The 15,291-nt window shown below is 40.7% G+C and overlaps 1 protein-coding gene across 3 annotated transcripts in view; it reads left to right on the top strand.

Moving 5' to 3' along the window:
* Positions 1–15,291, top strand: part of FOCAD (focadhesin) — a 177,958-nt gene that overhangs the window by 81,890 nt on the left and 80,777 nt on the right. The gene's annotated exons all lie outside the window — the stretch shown is intronic.

Raw genomic sequence — 15,291 nt, 5'->3', positions numbered from 1 at the left:
CGATAGGCCAAGGTACCACCAGGTACTTGAAAGTGAGCACCTTATTTTCCTGGAAGGAAATAAACATTGTGTGGCACGCTAAAATCTTCCTCTCACCGCTGTTCTAATTTTGCCTCAGTCCTGACACTTAGGCTATGTCTACACTACACTACACTATGTTGGCAGAACTTATGTCACTCAGGGGTGTGAATAAGCCACACCCCACCGAGTGACATAAGTTACACTGACCTAAGCACCGGTGTGGATAGTGCTATGTTGACAGGAGAGCTTCTCCTGCTGACACAGCTGCTGTTGCTCACTGGGGGTGGATTAATTAAGTCAGCAGCAGAGCTCTCTCCCATCGGCTTAGAGTGGCTGCACTAGAGAGCTTACAGCAGTGCAGCTGCACTGATGCAAGCTCTCTAGTGTAGCCATAGCCTTAGTGCGCCTGATTTACTACTTTGTTACATCAACTTCATACGAGTGTCATGGATTGGGGAACCAGGCCTGCTGTCACATTAGTCTGTGCCTTGGGCCTCTCAGAGAGAATTCTTGTATGGGTTAGTGGTATGGACAACCATATTTTGGAATGAGGGTAAAACAGTTTTTCCCCTAATTAGTATTTAAACATGGGTCTCCAGAGCAAGAACTTGAGACGCAGTATATTTGGTGGTTAGTCAGAGTTTCTTGGGTCTTCTTGACCTGTCCTGCACGCCCTTGCAGGGGAGGCATAAGGCACACTCAGAATCTGCTTCCTAGTCTGCACTTGAGCCAGTGCAATGGCACAACTATGTACATGGGCTTTTGGCAAAAATCATTGATGAGTCCTTAAGAAAGTGGTCTGATGTTTAACGAACGTTTGTAAAGCATTTTGAGATGCTCAAGTGAAAGTTCCTGTATAAGTGAAATTATAATAAAACTTGCTGTAGTGCTAATATTTGGTCTGAATAGTAGTTTTCAGTTGAGTTGAATATAATAATTGTTTGGTATACCATGTATACATAAAGTAGGTACCACTGTACATGAATTTTTTACATCACTTAGAGCATTGGGTTTGCATTTGGGAGATTTATGAAGAAGGCTAAATCTTCCTTTTTGCTTTTGTGTAACAGAGACCTTTAAATGAAACTATAGTATGCATTGACTTGCATGTCAAAATTGTAAAATATACAAAGTAGTTCTTGCCAGGCCACATTTACTAATTCTGGGCAAATCTTTTGTTTTTTTGCCAGCATGATTTCAACAGAAGCCAGCATACTTTCTGAGAGGCCATCTATCCTGGTTTCTAATTGATTTCATGTGTAAAGTGTTGTATGCAGGCCAAGAAAGATTCAAGAATGAAAATGCTAAGCATAGTTGTTGTTGTTTTTAAAAAAAACCTCTTCCAAGCTGTTTCTGGAAGTGGTTTCTTGCTGTTTGCTCCACAATTCCACATTTATTGTCTGTCTTTGACCAAAAAAGGGAACTGGCAAAGTGGAGCAGTATAGCGAAATAAAAATTATACAGATGACAAATTATGCTAACCAGTGAATTTGATGTTTAGTGGAAATTGCAATGTTGGACAGTCTTAAAACAGTGTGCATTAATAACTTGGCTATTAAAACGAAGGTTAAAATTTTTTTACATTTAATACTTGGAGAAACTAAGATTGTGGTTTGAATTTTTTCCCCTTGGATTAAGATTTCCCTTGTGTCCTTTATCGAGTCCTGTTGATTCATCACCACCACTCAGGTATTTTTCTTAGCCTTACGTTCCCAGCCACACAAGGCCCTGCATTACTGACATTTTAGTTATGTTCAGCTCCTTCAGCCAGGATTACAGATACTATTCTTTAATTGTCCAGAAGGGTTGCTACTGAGGCCTGGTCTACACTGGGGGGTGGGAAATCAAGCTAAGTTACGCAACTTCAGCTACCGCGGTGTCTTCACTGTGGTACGTCGACTGCTGATGCTCCCCTGTTGACTCCGCCTGCGTCTGTTGCTCCGGAGGAGTACCGGAGTCGACGGGAGAGTGCTTGGCAGTTGATTTATCGCATCTTCACTAGATGCGGTAAATCAATCCCTGCTGGATCGATCGCTCTGGAGGTAAGTGTAGACATGCCCTGAGAGATGCAAGGTGCTTTCTCCTCCTTAGCCCAATTTCAGCCCTCCCAGAGCAGTGTGCTCCCTCCACAGCATTCCTGTCACACTCAGAATGAGTGAACAAGAGTGTGGGACTGGAAATCAGACCTGCCTGTGTCTCCCCGACACTAGTATGGAGAACTTTGATTCATCTGGTTGGTGGGAATATTCACCATTGGAGACTTTTTGAAATGTTAAAGATGTGCTTGACAGCCTCCATTCCATATTCATCGCTTCTCCCACTAATGTCTCTCTGCTTTGTGCAAGCCCACTACCTTCTCCTCATTCAATTCACATACCGAAAAGAATGTAAAAATATAGTCATTGAGGTTGCAAAGTCAAGCACTTCAAGGTTAGGAATTACCAGAATTAAGTTAGCATGGCCAACCTTAATTCATCTTTGTTCTGTGTACATTATGATACAGTCTCAAATTAATGATCACACACTCTTTTCTCCCTAAGATCCCTACTTCTTTCATTGTTAGGCAACCTAAAGATTTGGTTCGTTGTCACTTCCCCTATGATAGTTTTCACCATGCTTTGCACTAGCTTTTGTTGAGTTAACTACACAGTCTTATTGGTGTAGCCCTGTTCTTTTGCCCCATCCATCCTTTTCCTAACCCTGTTGTTCTGTTACTCTCTTTGTCGCATCATATCTGAATTTATTTTGTAATTTCCTCAGGACAGGAACGAAGACTGACCATATCTTCTTTATACTTCAAGGCAGCTAGTACATTTATGGTCTCTGTAATGTAGTAAGTAGTAATAAAACTATAGTTAGCGTCAATTTGACTTTTAATTCAACAGTGTGCTTTAAATGGGGAGTCCATTTTTTTTTTTTAAGTTTATGAAAGTTTTTTTTTTTTTTCTTAAACTCCATCAGTTCTTGGGCTTAAAAATTTTTCAGAACAAAGGTAAACCTTAAACTGTATTTCTTTAAATATTATTTGCAACAAACTTGGCTTTTTATTTGGAAAAAGGTTCTATATATTTTTAATTTCTGTTCACATAACAGTGTGCTAAGTTCTCTACAGGCATATACAGTAAGACAAGTGTTAACAGCCCTTGTAGATTGTAAGAGCTCTTAAGAACTCACAGACTAAATAGCAAACAATCTAAATAGTCAACAGAGTCTTCTCTGACATGCAAATATAGGACTTTCAGATTATGAGACTAGTGAGGTACCTGCTGTATCATGAAGGTGAGCATAGCCATAAATGGTCTGAAACCCTGTTGTAAGAGACTGATCCTTCCCTACTGTGGCAGTTACTATCAAGTGTGATGTTCTTGCTCCCAGGACTTCTGCCTTTGTACTTGAACCTCTTGGTGGTTCACCAAAGCCCAAGTTTTTGGCTCACTTTTGGGCATTGTGCAAAGTGTATTTTGTTGATTTTGTTTACTTTATTCTTGCAGCTTGGCTGTCCACAAATTTTATATAGCAGCAGTGGTCATTTTTATTATACACAATGCATTGTGAGTTCATATACAATTTTATTTTTGCAAATAGCTCATAGTTGCTATAGCTGTAAATGCTCTATAAATTACTGAATGAATATACCACTTTGAAATGGAGGGCAAGTCTGATGGGTTTTGCTGTAGTTGCCTGTTCTAGAAAAAGTTCTAATAGGAGCTGTAGTTTAGTGCATAATCTGAACATTTCAGATGATGACTGTGAGGGATGTAGAGCTGATCTGTAATAACCTATGAATGCTATATGTTGACTTGGTTATTGGGATGTTTACCATATGAATATGTCGGTTTTGTTTAATAGTAGCCTGTATGGAAAAGCAAGCAGGCAGGGCAGAAGAATAACTTAAGATATGCCATGCCTCAGCAAACACTTGAGGGTTGTTACAGGACAATGGCAGAGCCATAGGCTCCAACGAGTCTGCCTTGACCTCCTCTGAGCCTACTAGGGCAAAGCCTGAGAACTGACAAGAACAAAGGGATTCTGTCTGGATTAAAAGAGTCTCTCTCTGTCTCTGTCTTGTTAGGGGAACCAGACTGACTCAGGCTCCTGCTGCTGTGTCTGAAGAAGCTAGGCCTTCCTAGCTAACTATCACATGATGGCAGGGCTGTAGGTAAGGTAGATGTGCATATAGACTGTTTGTTGTTTTAAAATCCTTTTTCTCTTATGCTTCACTCCTACTGTGAGAATAAACAGTTTGGTTTAAGAAGGCTGTCTGGTCACTGTATCCATCACTGTTTACAGGCTCCTGAAGGGAAGAACTGCAGGTGCCAAACCCACTTTGTTTAGTTGGTATCTTACCTAAAGCTCTGCCATACATGGTGACCTAGGCAGGCTTAGCATCTTCAGACACCCCAATGGGTGCCTGTGTCAGTCTGGTTTTCCCAAATACCTCCCAAACTACCTCTCCTCCCTCCCTTTCTCTTTCGAGAGAGAGCATGAGAGCAAGTGTGCCCCTTTTAATCCATCCAGAGTCCCTTTGTTTTTGTAAATTCCCAGGCTTTTGCCCTTCTTGTCAAAACCATTTTGGTAGGCTAAGCAGATTCCTCGGCACCTATGGCTCTGCCATTGTCCTGTAACAACCCTCAAGTGTTTGCTGAGGCATGGCTTATCTTTAGCTATTCTTCTCCCCTTCTTTCTGGATAAGCATAGTTGATTTACAGACACTGTGTCACTGGGCCTGTTCTAAGAGTGGGGAGAATTGTGGAATTCCATCTCAGGGCGTGTAAAGGCATGAGGCCAGAGATTGAGGGGGTGCATTCAGAGAAACGGCGAGGGGACAGAGATACAGGTAACCCTCCAACTGTTTGTTCTTATAACCACATTACTACTGATAGTGCCAGCAGCCACATGAAGTCTCGATATAAATGGATGCTTTATTTGTCTCAGGGAGTAAATTTACTTAAAATGTCATCCTCTCGTCTCCCACTCCCCTCCCCCCAGTTCAGTACAGAAAGTTAATTAAAGTATGCTCTCACAGTGGTGCTCCTCTCCTTGAGATCAGTAGATCTGAATAACTAAAACTTTCCTTTCCAGCAAATGTATTTCCAGGCAGTGTTCTGTCCAGCAGTGAGATATGCATTTTAAAACTCAAAAAACCAAAGACAAAACTGACTTGACCAGAAATCCTGAAAGCCCATAAATTGTAAAGGTTGTTAATTTTTCAAGATGGAAATGATCTGTCAATCTAAACAAAAATAGAACCAACGAGTATAAAGACAAAAACAAATGTACAAAGAACTTGCACCAAAAGCCTTAGATTAGAGAGTCTGGATTTATGAACATGCTTTTTCTAATCGGCAACAATTCTGTTGCGGCAAAAATTAATAGGCGCCTCGGCATCATGAAGAAAAGCTCTTTCATCTTGTTCACTTCCTAGAGGGTGTTGTATTTTCAAAGAGAAGCATTGTACAATTGAGCAATAACTATTGAGGCACAGGGCATTTCCTGGGGATTCATGACCGGCAGAGAGAGTTCACCTCAGGCTGTTTATCACAGTCAGCTATTCCTCTGGATATGCGCCATGCCAAGGTTGTTATTGCTATTATAACCATTTATTTATTTACCTTTTAAAAATGAAGTGTTTGGGGAGCAAAGTACCTCTTCCCTCTCTTCTCACCCACCATTGTTTCTTCACAACACTACGGGGTGGATGATTTTCAATGGGGCTGCTGCTGTGTTGGACAGTTCTAGAGAATTATTTCCTTGTAAAAGGAGCCAATCAGAATTCTAGGTTTTAACATTTTAAGCGTTATAAAAATAATTTATTATGGAATTTTGATGGCATAGCTGAAAGCCCATAAATGGCTGGCCAGAGTGCACAGCTGTGTATAGTAGGTTTTTTTAGTAGACTGTAGCTTCTATATTTATTACATTCCAGAGATTTTTTAATAGTGTGGTTAAACAGTGTTACTTTTTTAGATCGACTCATATATTTTATTTGGTGCCATTTCCCAGTCAGAAAATTCACTAGATCATCTTTTCCTCAAACAGAAATCTGGGGCAAGGAGTATTTGTGCACAGACAAGACCTATTGCAAATTCTAGTCTGACTCAAAACAAAGCAGTAATTTGTAAGCTGTGAAGTCTTCTTCCAATTTACTCTTCTTTTGTAGAACCTGCACGGCTTATTTTCATCAAAGAATTTGCCTCCCTGCATTATTCTTAAGTTATATATGGATACAACTTATGTAGGGCTCTAAATTGTCTCCTATTGTTTTATTGCATTATTGTGACATACATATTATATTTATTATTTTACTCTTGCTAGCAGCAAGAAGTTTAAAACAGGAAAAAAGTGACTTCTTGTAAGTCCTACAACAATCTGAATTGTGGAAGCAGGCTATTAAGGGCCCATGCATGCCATATGTTGTTTATGTGGGAAGCATGCAAAGTAGAACGTTTATTTGCCTTGTTTGTCTTTTTTATCTTGTTTGTTTTGTTGTGGGAGGAAGAAAAATCATTGTTGCTACAAGGATTATTTTTTTTAAAGCACGTGAAGGGAAAATCATATAAAATACCTACAGCAGTAAATGTTTAAGGTTAGTTGCTTTTGATGTCCCGTACATTTATTAGACTGTGTCCTTAAATGTTATAGCTCCTGAAATATTACACTACTACATGAGCTTTGGAAATAGTATCATGATTTTCAGATTCCCCCCCCGCGCGCACACAGAGAGCCAGATTTTCAAATGTGTGTACACAAATGGCTCCTGTATTTTGGGTTGTAGAATGGCAAAATGGATAGTTTTCATACTTGAGCTGATACGATTAGTTCAATGGGCTGATAGATTGGTGCCTTATTGGAGCATCTGCTTTAAATTGGAAATCTTTATTGTGGGTGTCCTGTGTCAGAATACAAGCACTATTCTGGATAGTGTTGGTGAATTTCTGGATCTCAGTGAAGCTCTGAGGGATCTTTAAAAGCAGGGGCGGCTCCAGGCACCAGCTCAGCAAGCGTGTGCCTGGGGCGGCAAGCCGCGGGGGGCGGCGTGCCGTTCGCTGTGAGGGCGGCAGTCAGGTGGCCTTCAGTGGTGTGCCTGCGGGAGGTCCGCCGGTCCCGCGGTTTCGGCAGCAATTTGGTGGCGGGTACGCCAAAGCCGCGGGACTGGCAGATCACCCGCAGAAACGCCGCCGAATCTGTGTGACTGCGGACTGCCTGCAGGCATGCCGCCGAAGGCTGCCTGACTGCTGTGCTTGGGGCGGCAAAAATCATAGAGCCGCCCCTGTTTAAAAGATCAAATCCGACACTGGGAAGGTTTTAATTTTGTCAGTTAGCAGCGGAGGAGCCTGGCTCAATGGCTGCAAAGCATGATAATCCGAATTAACACCACTGGGCTGGAAAGAATATCATGGCTGAGACTATAAGTGTCTGTGCAACTATGCTATTTCAGTGAATAAAGAGTATTTATATAGGTTTGTGCCTTCCCTTGGGTTGCCATGTTACTCTGAATTTGGAATGGTGCTTGTCCTAAACAGTATGATACTGCTTTCAGTTACGTGTCTTTATTTCTCAAACTACTCCTTAATACAACTTTTCTGATGACTCTACATGTATGTATATGGAGCTGTGTGTTGTGCAAGCTATAACATTCCATTACAATATTCAGTTACATGGAAATTACACACTAAAGCCCTGATTTAGCAAGATACTTAAACTTCTCTCTAACTCTTAGCACATGAGTAGCCCTATTGACTTCAAGAATAGTTACAGTTAAAAGCATTATAAGCTGTCATATGTGAGTTGACAAGTAAAATCTTTCAATAAGTGTCAGTATCAATGAGGCTCAGTTAATAAATCTTACTGTAAGTACACTATACCTATATAGTGCAATCAAATACTTAGCACCTGGAAACCCAAAGCATTTTTATGTCAGCTTGTGGAAAAGTTCAGTTTCCAATTGACTTGTGTCTATGACGTTAGACATATATCGATATATTTAAAATTAGTGGTGTACAAATATAAATTCTATGCACAATATTCTTGTGCAAAACTGAAGATACAGATTCACAGTATTGTAAAGACAGTATAACACTAATATTTGATGAAAGTAAGAACTAAATATCCCTTATAAATTAAACATACATGTGTGGTTGGTGATAAAACAACTAAAATGCAGAATAGTTCAAGTTAAACAAGGTCAAAGTCAGATGATACTTGGGTATTTATGACAATGAAATTATTGTAGTGTACGAGATCATGTGTCTCTAAAAGTGTAGCATACATTGCATGTATTATATTTTATTGTTTGATAAATGATTTGTGATCATGTAATTAAAGATTGTATTATCATATCATATGTACATGAGGAGGTGCTAGTTTCCTTGGTATCCAAACAACTATTCATTGAGCATGTGTAAGTTTTATGGTTAGGCTGGCTTTCCACATTTGCTTCGCCTGTATTTAGTGGTGTATACTTCTGTTTTACCTTTATTACAAATTGTGCAGCATAGCTTGCATATTTTTGATTAATGGCCGTATTCAGTTGAGCAGAGTCAATTTTGATTTTTGCAGTCTGTGTTAGAGATGCTTACACAATTTAGAAGTTGTGTGGTTGGTATGTGGTTAGAAAACTGTAATAGAACTGAAATAATGTGCACTTACAAGTATTTTTAAAAATACTGTACAAACGTTAATGAAATAATTCCTTTAAGGTCACATTGGGTTTGCAATAGATGTAACCCTCAACTTCAACCAGAAGAAGGGCTTTTAAAATCCATTTTTCATAATGGGTTGAATACATAGAGCTAATCCAGGAATCAACAGTTGATAGGGTTGTTGTTGTTTCTTTTTTTTTTTTTTAAAGGCAGTAATATCTAATCCATGAAGATAAGTAAAGAATGTTGTGCTACATGGATGCAGAGCACAGGATTCAGAGCTCCAGCAAAACAGTTCTGTGTTAAATTTCTCCTGGGTAATTGCATCGTGTCAAACACAAACTATCATGAGCTGCTGTGGAAAACTTTTCAGCCTCAAACCACTTGTTCCTGTGAGCACATTCCTTCAGGTATCAGGCCTTGTTTCTGTCTCCAGGTGGAATTTTGCAGATATGCCACTCACGGACTGAGCCCTGAACTATGGTACCCTGTGTATCAACTATTACACCACAGGTCTGACTGAGTTTGGGCACCTGTGGTTCTTTCCTTCCAGAGCCTGTGACCAGTGGTATACAATGATTGGACAGCTTCCTTAAAACAAAAGTATTATTATTTTAGCAGTAGAGCAAAGCATGTCTATCTTACCTCAAGGCTTACTATTCTCTGATCACAACCTAGGCAGGGCTAACTTCTTCAGATACATCCATGGGGGTCCTGATGTTTCAGTCTGGTTCCCCTGATCAACCACCATCTCTCTTTATAGTCCCTATCTCTGCAGCTCTTTTGTTCTTCTCTATTCCTGGGCTTTGTCCTTTCTGTAGGCTCAGCAGGAGACTAAGCCAGAGTCTTCAGGGTCTGTGGTACTGACATTGTCCCTGAACAACTATCAAGTGCTTTCTGAGGGGTGGCTTTTCTTGTGCCATTCTTTTCCTTCCTGCCTTTTTTTCCAAATGCTGTTGTTGAGATAACCCAATACATTCATCCCCCCAAAACCAAGCCAACATACAATATTGCAGACTGTCACAGGGCAGTTCCAAATCAATCATATCACCCATCCTCTATTACATTGTCTTCTGACCCCCTAGTATGGTCTGGTGTCACATTCTGGGTGCTGGACAATTAGCATTCCCTTTTTGTCAGCTGTTTGTAAGACTAGAAGCTCACTGAAGTTGAACAAATAAAAGTATGCTAATGTTAGCTGCTAACTACTCAAGAATAGTTGCCTTTTTTTTTTTCTTACATACACGTAGACAATGAGCTTTAAAGCTATGGTTGCCAGGTGTCCAGTTTTTGACGGGAACGCCCAGTCAAAAAGGGATCCTGGCGGCTCTGGTCAGCACCACTGACCGGGCCGTTAAAAGTCCGGTTGGTTGGGCTGGTAGGCTCCCTACCTCGCTCTATGCGGCTCCCGGAAGCAGCGACATGTCCCTCTGGCTCCTAAGCAGAGGGACGGCCAGGGGGGCTCCGCGCACTGCCCCTGCCCTGTGCACTGGCTCCACAGCTCCCATTGGTCGGGAACCACAGCCAGTGGGAGCTGCAGGGGCGGCGCCTGCAGGCAGAGGCAGCGCACACCGCACAGAGCTGCGTGGCTGCCCCTGTGCCTAGGAGCCAAGGGACATGTTGCTTCTGGGGAGCCCCGTGAGGTAAGCACCGCCTGGAGCCCACTCCCAGAACCCCCTCCTGTGCCCCAACCCCTTGCCCCAGCTCTGAGCACCCTCCCGTACCTCTGCCCCTGCCCTGAGCCCCCTCCCAGAGCCCGCACCCCCTCCAGCACCCCTTCCCATATCCCTGCCCCAGCCTGGAGTCCTCTCCCACACCCAAACTCCCTCCCGGAGCCTACACTCCGCACACCTCCCCCCACACCCAAACCTCCTCCCCAGCCCAGAGCCCCCTCCTGCACCCTGAACCCTTCATTTCTGACCACACCCCAGAACCTGCACCCAGAGCCCATACCCCCTCCCAAATCCCTGCCTCAGGCCAGAGCCCTCTCCCACACTCTGAACCCCTCAGCTCCACCCCCCAGCCCAGAGCCCCCTCTTGCACTCATAACCCCTCATTTCTGGCCCCAGACCAGAGCCCTACCCCACAGCTGGAGCCCTCACCCCCTCCTGCACCCCAACCCCCTGTCCCAGCCTGATGAAAATGAGCGAGTGTATGAGGATGGGGGAGAATGAGTGACGGGGGTCTTGGGACAGCGGCGGGGCCTCAGTGAAGGAGCGGAGCAGCGGGCGGGGCAATGGTGTTCGGTTTTGTGCAATTAGAAAGTTGGCAACCCTATTTAAAGCCAATTAATGGGTGCATCTGCACTAGAAAAATGGGTTGAGGTTAAGTCAGTCTTTGTTGACTGACCCCGACTAAACTACCTTTTTGCCAGTGTAGGCACTTTATAATACCTTTTCACTTTAGCAGGTCAAGGTGTATATGAGTTAACACAGCCTGATCTAAGCTTGGGCTTGTCTACATTACAAGAATGATTCAAAGTGTATCAGCAGTTAACCCCTTCTGTGGATTCCAATCTCAGGTATTTTTTCTGATGAAATTATTGGGGTCATAGCTTTACATCTTTTGCTACAGTAAAAATAGCTGCATAAGTAATTACATTTGTCCTGGCACTAGTGGTAAACAGGTCTGAGGAATAGATTGCAGACATTCTGCAGAAAGGTGGAAGGAGTTAATGGTACTTATAAGTAATTCAAATTATTCTCAGATATATCCAGACTTTCCTTCTTTCTGCCCTTGAAGATCTCAATTTAGTGGAGATTTGAAACACAACTCAGTCTGTTCTCCAATATAGACATCTTAGTTTGCAGAACTTCAGATTTCTTAATTAAGAACATGGAGATGCCATCCTGCTTCAAGATCTGCATCCTGAATCTCTCTGTCTTGCAGTGTTGTTCTCTGGTATGCTAAGATGACCTGCTCAAGACCCAGCCTTCTATGAATTGGAGCCTGCAGACTTCCCTTCCAGATCCCTCACAAGTGAGCTAGATTATATGGATCCATCCTATTCATTCTGTGTGCCACTTTCCCCATACAGGATAAAACAGAACCTCTTTGTAAATGAGGGAAAGGGGATATAACGTAACTTTCCTCCCATCTTCCTCTCTATCTCTTCAGTCACCAAGAAAACTCAAAACAGAAAAAAACATGAACAAAGATTAAAAACAAAACTGAGAAAGCTGAACGATACTTGAAAGTATATTTGACTATATGGAGTTCAGAAAACTAGCCATCATTCTGCATGGAACTTCAACCCTTTTATATTATATTTTTACTGGGGGGAAATGTTCATTATGTTCTGCTATTTCAAGATGTATTTTGGTAGCTATGCTAATGCTAAGAGGGCATTTACTCTAAGCCACTTATTTACCATACTTACTACAAACGATTATGGTCTGTCTTGTAAATCTGTCTTGGGAGAATTTTGGTACAGAAGTATAGTGTTGCCATTAGAGTCCTTATGTGAATCCATACAAATCCTTCATTGTTTTTGTGATTTTAGTCCTGGCAGAACTGTTCCAAAGGAAATACCAAAAGTGTCATGTTAATCCAAACAGGATTTTCAGTTTGCTTTTAATTCTTATCTTGTTTCCATATTGGTTTCTGGGTTTGACATTCTCTTATGAACCCTTGTATCACTGGTACGGGGCATCAGAACACAAGTCAGTATGAAATAAACTGATCCCAGGTAGCATGGTGTGGACCATATTTTATTAATATTTTTCTGGGAAGCAAGTTAAGCATGCATAGTACTGCTCTGTCTTCTGTGGGATTACTACAATATAGGGTATTGTTTCACAGCTAATATTGGTATCATGGCTATGCTGTAGAATAAGTGATACTCTAGACCTCAGGCTTCCTGACTAACTTGTAGTGGATATTCACCCACAAAAGCTTATGCTCCAATAGTCTGTTAGTCTATAAGGTGCCACAGGACTCTTTCTCGCTTTGTATTTCAAAGGCTTTTATGCATGTTTAATGTGACAGCTAGTACTATATGGAGGGCTACAACACAAAATTTCATGTCAACAGCAAAGAAGCAATATATACCCTCAAAAAAAATCCAGTTGGTTGATACAGGAAGACATTTGTTATATACTGTTGTTCTTTCAGTCTTTGCTGCCTTGTTCTGTCTTGGAGTTCAACACACAACATAAATAACAAGTCTGGTCATTGCATGTGATCTGCCATTGGACATGAATATGGCTTAATTATGTGCTAAATTGAAGCTGCTTTCAGAGTACTGTCCCTGTTACGGTTTACTGGAGCTGTAGAGCTTAAGTGATTCATAGGAAAGTCAACATGAATAGTGTACTTTGCTGCACTTATTAGTTTTGTACTTTTCCTGAACTACAGGACTTGAGCAGACTCCACAATATATATTTGTTTTATTTAATTTGTTTCTCCACATGATAAATCAAGATGCCTCATTTCATAAATGACCAGCACATAAAAAAGTTATACCTCTTCAAATCTGTCTTCGTGAACACTGAAGTAGTATTGGTCTTTCTAATTCTTGAGAATGGTGTTTTTGAAAATGGGGGTAGAGGGGTGTCATTTTCACTCAACATGTAGTGAGATTACTTTTCGGTAGCTGTCAACATTAGTTACCATAAAAACGTATTCATGGATATGCCTATTCCTAAAATGGACTTAATAGGCATTCCTAAAAGCTTCATCTTTACAGATTCAAAATTGTTCTTTAAAGTGTTTTCACAGTCACTGAAATAACTGCTTAATTCAGCAATTACTTCTGAAAAAAACAAATACTACACTTACCTAACAGACGTGAACCACGTTCTCTGTGTGTGCACGCATTGGAGAGAGCTGGACATCAAGAATTTTTGGGTTCAGTGGAGCAGTGCCAGTTTTCTCATTTTTATGCCATCACTTGCAGCCTTCAAAGCACGTTCTCTGTTTATCTTATTTGTAAAGTGCTATGTCCACTGCACAACGAAAAATAAATGTGTGCATTTAGCTCTGATAAAATTACATAGCAATAATACTTTTCACTCCTAGAGTGTCTTCCATCTGAAGAGCTCAAATTGCTTTACAAACATTGGCTAAACTGTGCAACACACCTGTGAGGCAGGTAAGTATTACTTCATTTTACAGTTGGGAAAACCTGAAGCATGGAAAGGTTGATTTGCTCAACGTCTCAAATGAGACAGAACCCAGGTGTCTCCTAATTCCCAGACCTGTCCTATAACCCACGAGATCATCCTTCCTCTTTTAACTGTAAAATTATATGCAAATTAGGTGCAGCCTTCAGGCTCTTGGCAAGTTATCAACACAGGCCAGGTTTGCACTACTGACTTTAGTCCTTTAATTGTGAAAGCTGTTTTCTAGCTCTTATTAGGAAAAGATCAGATAACTCTGTTTTCATAGCCAAAAACTTTCATAAAATTCTTCCTTTGTTGGATTGAACATCGGATGAAATTAAAAAAAAAAAAAAAAAAACTCTCCTGAATTTCTGGAAGTAGATTTGAAAGTACCACGAAAGTTATTGGCAAACTATTTAGGAACTGGTTTTCTTTCCCTGTAGGTACAAAACCATACCTAGAGCTGTCTGTGAATCAGAGCCAAGGAAACATTCATGGCCTTCTTATTTAGAAAGTCTGCATTAAATATGCTTTATGAAAGCTGTATGCTCACATTTTAAATCAACCTGAATACTACACCTTTCTCATCGTTTACTCTCAGACATGGTGGCATAACATAAAAGTTTTATAAGCAGGAGTTTGAGATGCATCTATTAGCTGAACAGATGCCATTTAAAATCTATTTTTAATTAATTTGGTAACTAATAGTGCCTTACAAATCTAAATCTGAAATCTGTTTTAAAACCATCATGCGTAATTTTAAGTTTATAAGTTGTCATGTATTCAGTGAAACTACTCACATACTTAAAGTTCAACATAAGCTTAACAACCTTGTTGAATCCGGGCCTAAATGTTTTTGGAGTGACATATAAAAAGTTTCCAAAGCCAATCTTCCAAACAATTCCCCTAAGATATTTAACAATCTATTGATTTGATAAATTGCGTTAATAATCTCATGTCTAGTAATACAATGGTTGGTCTAAATATATTTTTTCATACACTGAATTCTTGTTCTTATTGGGTTTTTTTTCTTGTAACCATCAAGAGACATATCTGATAAGGGCAAAAAAAAATTCATTTTCACTTTGATTATGAAACAGTAAATTTGAGAGTGATGAAAAGAAAAATGAAAATAGCACTTTGGAACTAGTAATACCATTCCAGTGCAAAGAAATGTATTGTAAGATAATGTCATATTATTGTCTCCCAAGTTACAAAAATCTTGTTGGGGTCCTGGCTATCAGATAGGGATTCTGTGATTCTTGCACTTTCTCATATGTTGGTTGAATTTGTGCTCGTTGGTATCTGTATGTAACATTTCTCCTTTCAAACTGGCTCTACTTTAAGATCCATATTTAAGGCCTCAGATAAAACTTTTCCTAGTTATTCTCTTGTTTTTTCTTGAGAAATACCTTGGACTGTTATGTCAAGGATCCTAGAAGCAGCCTTTCCTGGTCTCCCACAAAGACTGCTGTGAGGGGAAATCCAATCCCTTGTGCTCTGGATCCTCTGGGGTATGTTAAGCT

This window comes from Emys orbicularis, chromosome 6 (assembly GCF_028017835.1).
Source record: "Emys orbicularis isolate rEmyOrb1 chromosome 6, rEmyOrb1.hap1, whole genome shotgun sequence".
Taxonomy (NCBI): Eukaryota; Metazoa; Chordata; order Testudines; family Emydidae; genus Emys; species Emys orbicularis.
Note: the sequence above shows the minus strand (reverse complement) of the source record. Positions and strands in the feature narration are given on the sequence as shown.